Below are 9,365 nucleotides of genomic sequence, written 5' to 3' on the forward strand. Positions count from 1 at the left end.
TTGCCGTGCAGGCCTGTGACTTTCGGAAGAGGGTTTCTCTGCTTCATGGTATTTTTTATGTCAAGCAGTAGCGATCTACTTGCACTTCCTAACACAGACAGCCCAAATGTCACAAGTAAATCAGTTTCACTTTGCATGTTCAATGCCTATGTCGACAAACCTCTAACTGTTGATGTCCCTAACGAAAGAAAGGCCTTCATGACGATGGCACCCATAGAACCACTTCTTATGATATATAAGCGGTTACACTTGCAAGTAATAAGACAAGCTGACACATAATTTACGGCTCTGTATTCGCAGTCCAAGCAGCTGCGTTCTAGTGTAATTCCTATCTCCCAATGCAGAGCACAGACGTGTAGCTTAGTGCACTTTACTGAAAGCTTCACATGTCTTTCTCTGTTTGGTAAGCTGAAATAAGCTATTCGAGACGGTGATTTGATTTTTTAACATCAGAATGCCTCTAGATCATAACAAAGCTCTTATAGAGAATTGTTCAGTGAGCGCCTCATATATTGTGTAAAATACTGAATTTGCGGAAAAATTATGAATTAAAATTTCCATGCTGCCTGTAGCGCTGGAGAGTAGAATTTGCGTAAGGCTCGCATTCATGTAATTTTTAAAATGATGTGAATTTCCCATGACAAGCTTTCAGCGTCTTGAAGCAGGAGGCAAGACTTGTAAGCCACGGATTATGAAAACTATTGGAGCTTCAAAGCCCGTCGGCCAAGCCGGCCCATAGATTCCTTTAGAGATGAAAGCCAGCAGGGAGCACGATGGTCATTTACTACGGTGAAAGGACGACCGTGGAAGTAGGGAAGGAACGTCGCAACCACCCGGACAACAGCATGGTATTCGCTTTCCGTAATTTGACAGCTGTGTTCCGATGATGATAGAAAGTGGCCTGCATAAGCAATAAGGCGATCCTTGCCACGCTGACGCTTAGCCAGCACCGCACCTACGCCATTACCACTGGCATCTGCACGCAATCCTATAGGGGCATCAAGGGGGGAAATGGTCCAGGATAATTAGTCAGGTGATAAGGGCGACGAGATGGAAGAAGGCGGCGGCTTCTGAGGCAAACCAGAAGAACGGTACGCCTTCAGAATATTAGTGAGAGGTCGATCAATTGCCGCAAAACATTGAACAAAACGACGCAAATACAAGCATAGTGCTACAAAACTTCGAGGGCCTGCGACCATCTTCAGAACTAGGAAGTTCCGGACTACGCAAGAGGCTGGACTCTATAACCATCGACGAGAGGGCCCAGGATATTAATTGGGCGGTGGACAAAACAACATTTAGACGAGTTGAGTTGCCGCTTCGTCTTTAGAAAAACACCAGCTATAGCTACATATGGACCATTTAAAGCCTTCGAGCGAGATGTTCATCATGCGCTCATAGGCGGCCGGAGCGTTGCATAATTCAAAGGGCACCACTTTGAATTTCTGTAGGCCATTGGGTCTTGTGAGCACTGTTTTTTCAATAGATAAAAAGGACGCAGAAAAACGAAACTATTTGAAGTCTAATACACGGCAGCCAGACTGCAAGATAGATACTCGCTCACGCCAAGAGACATTTATTTCATCGTCTTTCTCGCGGGGGCTAGTGTCATCATAGAATCTGTCGATGACAGTATAATAGTGAAAGCCTGTGCATTGCAAAACTTAGGATAAATAAGAGTGACATAAAACGACGTTTATATCACTCCTTCCTGCAATATGTGGGAGAATGTATGTATGTAGGGAATGACAGAAAATGTTTTTCTTGATGTTGGTGTCTGTACTGTCCACCTGCTCGGAACGTTTTTCCTCTGCTTTCTTTAGCATTCCTCCATTGAGTGACACGAGCACGTGGCTTGGTTATCCAGAACCACGCAAACATGAGACTTGCCGTCCGATGCTGTCACGCGTAAGGCAACGGCGTGACTTCCACAGCGCTTCACTAAAGCACATATTCGCGGTTGCCCTATCGACAAGGTTCATATGTGCGAAATGAAATAGTAAATCTGCATTACTTGCACTAGGTTTGCAACGCCAGAATGTACTCCTATCGGTGATTGTACATTTATTGCGAAAGAATCTAATCCTCCAGTCGCATGATATTTGAATTGTCAATTCTTTTGGATTAAGGCAGTGAAGAGTAGCGGTAAACACGGAAGCAGATTGATTACTAGCACAGTCAGATGTGCAGTCAATAAAACTAAAAGTCATCAATATATATAAAAATGTTTGCAACGTTAGATTCATGAAGGCGCTCGACAGGTCCCGGTCCGATTTGGTCAAGACCAGATTGGTGAGTACTTGTGCTAGGCAAGAAGGTATACACAATCCTTTGTGCAAATAAGCGGTACCATTGCAAGAAGAAACGTCGACAAAAATAAAATTTAACCAATTCTCAATTATCTTTCAATGGCTTGCAATGCACCCTTTCAATCTTTCAATGTACCCGCTTCCTTAGTAAGATTATCGACACTGTACTCATCATTGGAAATGTTAGTACTCGTTAGTGATTCAGAGGGCGACAGGGAATAATAGAGATGTTTAACCTGTTCGGTAAAAACCTTTAAGCCTTGATTTTCATGAGCTCTTACACATGTTAGAACCTGCTGAGAACTTTTGAACAGTAATGGACCATTGATGCTAAATAAGTTTAGCTTTCCTTGTATGCACTAGGAAACATATTTATGTCATGTGCCTTCGGCTCGGATTTTTCGAGTCCTTCTGGAGAGGCAGCTGCGCGCCCCCGTTTAAACCACACACAGCGGAAAGGCAAGTCCGAAAGCATATGCGGATGGCCTGCCAAATGATGTAGTTGCACTCGCATCTTCAGCTTAGGCATTTACGTAGGTGAGTGAGCCAAATGCGCGCGAGTGCTACCTGTAACCTGCAAATACCCGAAGGACTCTACCTCTATAATGCCGCACGTGATGTCTGGGGGCTCGGACCAAAGTTTGCTGTAAAACGGCAAAAGAAGCTTGAACTATTATCAATTGGGCGTCAGATGTGCAGGCGTGCTCTTGAGGAGGAATCCACCAGGATCACTTCCGAATGAGTCAACGCCTCGAAATGATGTAAGCCCCCAGATTCAGAATCAACTATGTTCGCGTTCAACGTATACATACCTAGCAATTAGTGTCGCTAAAAATGCCTGCACTGGTTTACCGTTTTTGCTCATGTTTACCGAGCTATGCACACGTAGAGCATGTTGTTTTGACTTTATAAGTAGCAACAAGAACTGAAAATGAATTTTTTGTACGAAGTTAGCTCTGCGTGGTTGTCAAATGTAGCTTTGCGATATCTCTGTCGTTGAGCTTGCGCTACAGTAAAGTAGAAGTAAGAAAGTTGAAAATCAGTTCTGCATGCAATGTTGAGCGCCTGCAGAACTCCGTGATGCAGAATATCCGTGATGAGCTGTGCTGGCTGTTCTGCTTTGAGAAACCTGTCCTATTTGCAGCTGCCGTGTTCTTAGTGTTATATGGGGAAGAAAAAAACCTTAGTGGGCCAAAAACTATTTACCCTTTATTGAACTCCACGCTCTCAACGTTCATCCGTGCGCCAGTAATTGACATCTCTGCCTTATTTCGAATGGTAAACATAAAAATCAATTCTGTGGCTCTCAAACAACGAATATGCGATGCGTGCAACGTAGCAGATACACATTAACCTTTTGAGTTGTAGCCGGTACTATGTGTTGTTAGGAGCGGGATTCTACAGCAGCGAAGCAGGCGTGCTCGCTACGCGAAGGATCTGACGCTGCTAATCCCAGTCCCCTTCTTGCCACATGCGTCAGGTAGTTCGTAGTACAGGGCTTGCACACCGCAGTTTCCGTAGCTACAATGTGTTCAGCCGCATAAGGATGTAGAAATTGCTGCTCCGTCAGCGCTCAGGCGGACCGCTTTGTCTAATAGTCGTAATAAAAAAAGAGCGCTTAGATGGAATATCGTATCGCTGCAGAATTTTATCGATTTGAAAAGACTGAAACTTTTGTTAAGTTATTTGTCGTGATTGAGTGGCGAGGAACTGCTCACTTCAGGAGCCGCCGGGCCATGAATGTAGGCTTACTGACAAATGCCGATGACGAAGATCACGGCTGCTTAGCCGGGCGCCGAGCGTATTCTCTGCGGCGTGCGGAACGAACTTCGCCCTCGTAGTGACATCATTATCAGTGACCCTATAGACACTCATGCTTGGTGCAAACTAGAAATTTCTGCGAAAATATAAATACGAGAAAGAATATGTACGCCAGAACGCGGAAACTATAGAAAAATATGGCATTATCGAACTGCGCACATTATATAGAGTTATGTACCGAAATTTACAATCCCCGCGTGAGTCAGAACGGCACGTCAAAAACGTAGAGGCTTCGCGGTACACGCAGTTGACAGTTGTGACCGGATGTGAAAGCGTTGCAGTAGGCGAAGGCATGGCGATTTTAGTTGACTGAACATATCGCCACTCATAATTGCACTGTATAGGTCGCAAGGACTGTGACAGTCTTGCCGTAAGCAGGAGCTGCCGAATTGTCTATGTGTGTGAGCTATGAGGTCCACGCCTTTGGTAGCAGCCAGAACACGCATTTGTTCAACATTGCGTCCGGGGACAGACACGCAATGGTGAGTTGAGAACAATGCGATAGACGCTGCAGCGTGGTAAGGTGATGAGAAATGTGAAGGAGCATCTCGGTCATTCGAACGCGCACTGTAGCAGCGTTTCGCTTGACGCCTCTTAAAGTTGCCGCAGAGGTAACGACAGTAAAAGGGCGAGTGGGCGATGGCCCGCTGCTGGTGATGAAGGAAAGACCTTCATTGTCCAGTCGCGCGAGCCAAGGAAGCAGCTTTTGCAGTAACCTTCAAGGCAGTGTATTTGAGGCACGAGAGCGGAGGAGGCAGAGTAAAGTGCTATGTGAGGGATATTGGAAGCGGAAGAAAAAAAGAATGACGCTGGCATTGAAGAGATGCAGTATATATGTCAGCGCTGGCGGACCAATTTCTCTGTGGCTCTTTGGTTGCACCTCACTCTGAAGAAGCATGCTGGTATACGTGCCACCAGTCTCAAAGGCACTTCTAGGCATTAGAATTTCTCATGCATGGGCCGATGTTGCTATGCAATTTAAGCAGTATGCACGCAAGCCATCCGGGTATTTGGAGACATTGGTGTATTGTGGGGGTCACTGGTGAGTAGCTGTGGACTATCCTTGGCGTAGGTAAGGGAAGTTTGGCTGTTTTATTGAGATGGAAATTATGTGGACACTCCAGGCACATTTCTGCTAGACTGCTGCCGTCGGCGTTGCCGTGATGTTCCGTATAAAGTCCAACGGTGATGAAATCGCCGCTGGGCGCCATATGCTGTATGTGCAAGTGAAAGCGTGCCAGGGTGAGCCGGCGATCGCGGTTTATGCTCGCGCACGCAAGACAGGAAAACGGGGAGGAAGCGCGCCGTCTTACGATGCGCGCATGACTCTGGGTAGAGCATAAAGAGAGGGAGGGGGCGTTCTTTCGGTTCCTTGGATAAGAAAGAAGACCGACCTGCCTACCTTGACCTTGAAGCAAGCAGGTCTAGATTGTTTGCACACTTTTTGCTTTCACCGAGTCCACATATATACGCATGGCTCTTCCACTCAGACCAGATCCACCGGCGCAGTGGGTATACCATCACGATCACTAAGCATCCGGCACAATATTTCTCACTTGACAACATCAACCAGTTCGGAGCTTGTTGCCCTCAGAGGTGCCGTTTATTATGTTAATAACCAACCGGCTAATCGGTGGGCAATATTCTGCGATTCGCAGGCGGCCTTACAATGCCGTCTGTCATCTCTTTGTCGCGGGTCCTGTGAACAACTCGTGTCGGAGATACGAGAAAAGCACCATCATATGATCGCGAAAGGACACGACGTCGTGTTTCAGAGGCTGCCTGGCCATTGCGGTAAGTCGGGCAACGACCTCGCTGACGAAACTGCAAGGAAAGCACACGAACGAGCAACCCTTGTTTCTGCACCTTTATCGCGGACTGACGCAGCTCAACACTTAAGCAAGCAAGCGCACCGTATGACAGTGAGAAGTCGCACATACCTGAATTCATCCAACACCGATTGCATTCCCTTGATCCATCTATGCAACTGCGGCTGTTACTTGGGCTTCCCCGAAATGAGGAAACAATGCTGTGCCGCTTACGCTTAGGTGTCGCATTCATCAATGCATATATGTTTTTCATTGGAATAGCTCATAGCGCCGAGTGCAATGCTTGTGGTGTCGAAGAAACTATAGAACATCTACTGTGGTATTGCCCATATTTTGAAAATGAAAGACATAACCTCTGCGCAGCTCTCCATCAGTTAGATACAAAACCACTCACCTTGAACAAGATCTTGGGACCATGGCCTCGCATATCGCAGCTACAAATTAAAGTCCACAAAAGCGCTGCTGCGATATTTGAAAGCTACCGGATTGAGTCAGCGTCTGTGATCCGGATTGAGTGACCAAATGATATTCCCAGTGGACTTTCTCTTCTTGTTTTAATCTTTCCGTCCCCTTTTCTCTTTCCCAAGTGTAAAGTAGCCAACAGGGCTCAGTCCTGGTTAACCTCCCTACCTATCATGCATCATTTGCTCTCTCTCCTTTACGCTGACCTGGGTCACTGCAGATAAGCGACTGGGCAACCACCGCTTTTCAATACAAATTTTCGACGCCTCCTTTGAGCATTATCAATGTGCCTCTACGTCTATGTTTGTCTTCAATGAACCTATTTGATAGCAACTTCGGTAGCGAGGTATGGGCCAGTAGGCGTGTGCCTCTCGTTAAGGAACGTCTTTGTCGCGAACTTGGGTGTGGCGCAGGCAATCTGCCGCTCTATAACGACCATGCAGGAAGCGGTGCGAAGAGTGAACCGCCCTAGTCACGGCTTATTTAGGCCAGCCAGCCATAGTGCGAGTTCTCCGGAGTGGCCGACACCATGGCCGCTCAGGTATAGCGCGCTAGCGTGTTGTATTCTCGCACTACCTGCACGTCAGCCCATCGTCTTCGCCTTCTTTTGCGGCAATAGCCGCGCGCCTACAGGGACCCCCTTTTGCTCCCCACCCCAAGGTGCAAAGCGCGATTGAAATAAAGTGCAGTGGTAAAGACTAGGCAAAGTATGCGGATGGTGTGTCAGGTTCGCGCTATCCGAGGGAGATGTATACGAGGCAGCAGCGGCAGCGTAGGATGTGAGGGAGGCGCTGCCACAGTGATATCGAAGCGCGAAATCGCGACCGGCCGCTGGTTCTCATAGGTGCTGGGCCAGTAGAAGTCGGAGCACCAAAAGTGACCATCTGGCAGCTCGAGACTTTCGTGGAGATAGCGCAAGTGTTGGTCACTCACATTGTTGTCATAGCAGTTATTCTGGAACTGAAGAAACCAGATGGCAGAGCTGGCTCCTGCAGAACTTCGGTAGACCACGTATCCGCGGAAGGTGTGAGCACAGATCATTAGAAGGCTCGTCTGCTGCTGTTTGCGGTGAAATCTCGAATGACGATAGCGTAAGGGCTGCCGTGGTCGCTGAATGCGTCGCGAAGGTTGTGCTTGTGCCGTCTCCGCGCCTGCGAGAGGGAAATTCGCACCTAGTGCAGCCGGTGCGAGAGTCGGCGTATCGGTGAGGATTGAGGTACCCCCGAACGAAGGGCGGACATCTTAGGGGAACGTCCAAGGAAGGAGAGCGGCGGGCCGTGGAATAGCCGAAAGCGCTTACTTTTGGCCCATTGAATGCTTTGCAAAGAGTCGTCGGGCAACTGCCTTTGAGCTGGGGAGGAAGCTTACGAACCGAGCAGATCGTTTGTTGTTGGGGCCGGCGCGTGCTGACGATGGGCACAGGAGAATGCAGGCGATGTGAAACGACAAGACGCAGATACGCGAATGTTCAAATGGCGAGAGTGGGTGTGACTGAGCGCTCGAGTTAAAACAGTGAGCACTGATGGCTGCCGACAAGTCGTCGTAGAAGTCGGAGCCGGAGAGCGGCAACCGGAGCCTGGAACGCAGCCGGTACCTGGAACCTTGTTGAGAGTGAATTGGCTGTCCAGCTGGATGAACCAGATGTCCGGCGAGTCGATGTACAATTTCCAGACACCCTACAACCGCGTGATCCCTACCGGACTGCATCGGGGCTACGTCACTCGCCTTGGTAGAGTCGGTGAGCAGACGCTGGCATGGATGGGCCCAGTCGTCAGGGTCACTAATTCGTGGTAGGCGGCGCGAAGAGGCAGCCCACGTATCGACGGTTTATTTCGGCCGGCCAGCCATGGTGCAGTGGGATCTTGGGGTTGGCCGACACTGCGGCCGCTCAGGTCGATCGCGAAAGCGTGCTTTCTTCTCGCGCTACCTGCCCGTGAGCCCACCTTCTTTACTTGCTTTGGAGGGAGTATTCGTACTGCAACAACCAAAACAATCCCTTAGTTTACCCCGACGTGAGCAGAATCAAACACACGCCACAAGCTCGCCTCAAGGACAGCAACCCGTTGCTTTAACATGCTCTACTGGGTGTGCGACGCTTTTCAAAGAAAGTCTTTGACGCCAGCGCTTTGGCAAGCTGTGCCATGAATGCACTGGTTATGTGCCCCACTTCAACGGACCTCTCGCCAACTTGGGTGATTAAGAATGCGCCACTGAGTCTGCGGCAAGCGAGGGAACAATTCCCAGCATTTGCAGGCACCGGCGTGCCACACTTATAATCTCTAATGCCACGTGGTGCACTTCGCGACTGTGCCACTAGATGGCGCATGGTGTTCAGAAACAAATAGTAACTACTTAAGAGGAAAAAAGGATATCAGGAAAGAAACAATTTATGATAACTCAAACATAAGCTCATTATTTTTGAAGCGAGATTGGGATGCCTTAGAATACGCACCTATAAAACGAGATATAAGAAGGAAGAAGAAGCATGTGCTTGCTGCAGTAAAGCTAGGGAAACTATGGAGCATATTTTATTAGAATGTGAAGACATATACCTAGCGGTTGATTTAGGCACCACTAGCCTCCTTCAAGCCCTTGGGTTTAGCGACAGACAGACAGACAAAGAACTTTAATAACAAGGTCCTGAGAAGCTTTGCCCTAGGGCAGAGCTGCGGGCCGCTCCCACGTGGGGACGGGTAGGCCGAGCCTAACCGCCGCATCGTGGGCTCTCTGGACAGCCCAGGTTTGACGTGAAAGGTCTGAGCTCTGGATGGCAGAGCTCCATTCTTGTTCTGTGATGCGATTGGGTCCCTGTAACAAGGGGCATCGCCAGAGCATGTGTGCCAAATTGCTAACAGCCCCACAGTGAGAGCAGTGGAAAAGTAAACATTGTCCGCAATAGAGATTAGTAAGAGGCGACTGGAGGATGTGTGGAAGAAAATAGGGA

The sequence above is a fragment of the Dermacentor variabilis genome, chromosome 4, assembly GCF_050947875.1.
Source record: "Dermacentor variabilis isolate Ectoservices chromosome 4, ASM5094787v1, whole genome shotgun sequence".
Lineage (NCBI taxonomy): Eukaryota > Metazoa > Arthropoda > Arachnida > Ixodida > Ixodidae > Dermacentor > Dermacentor variabilis.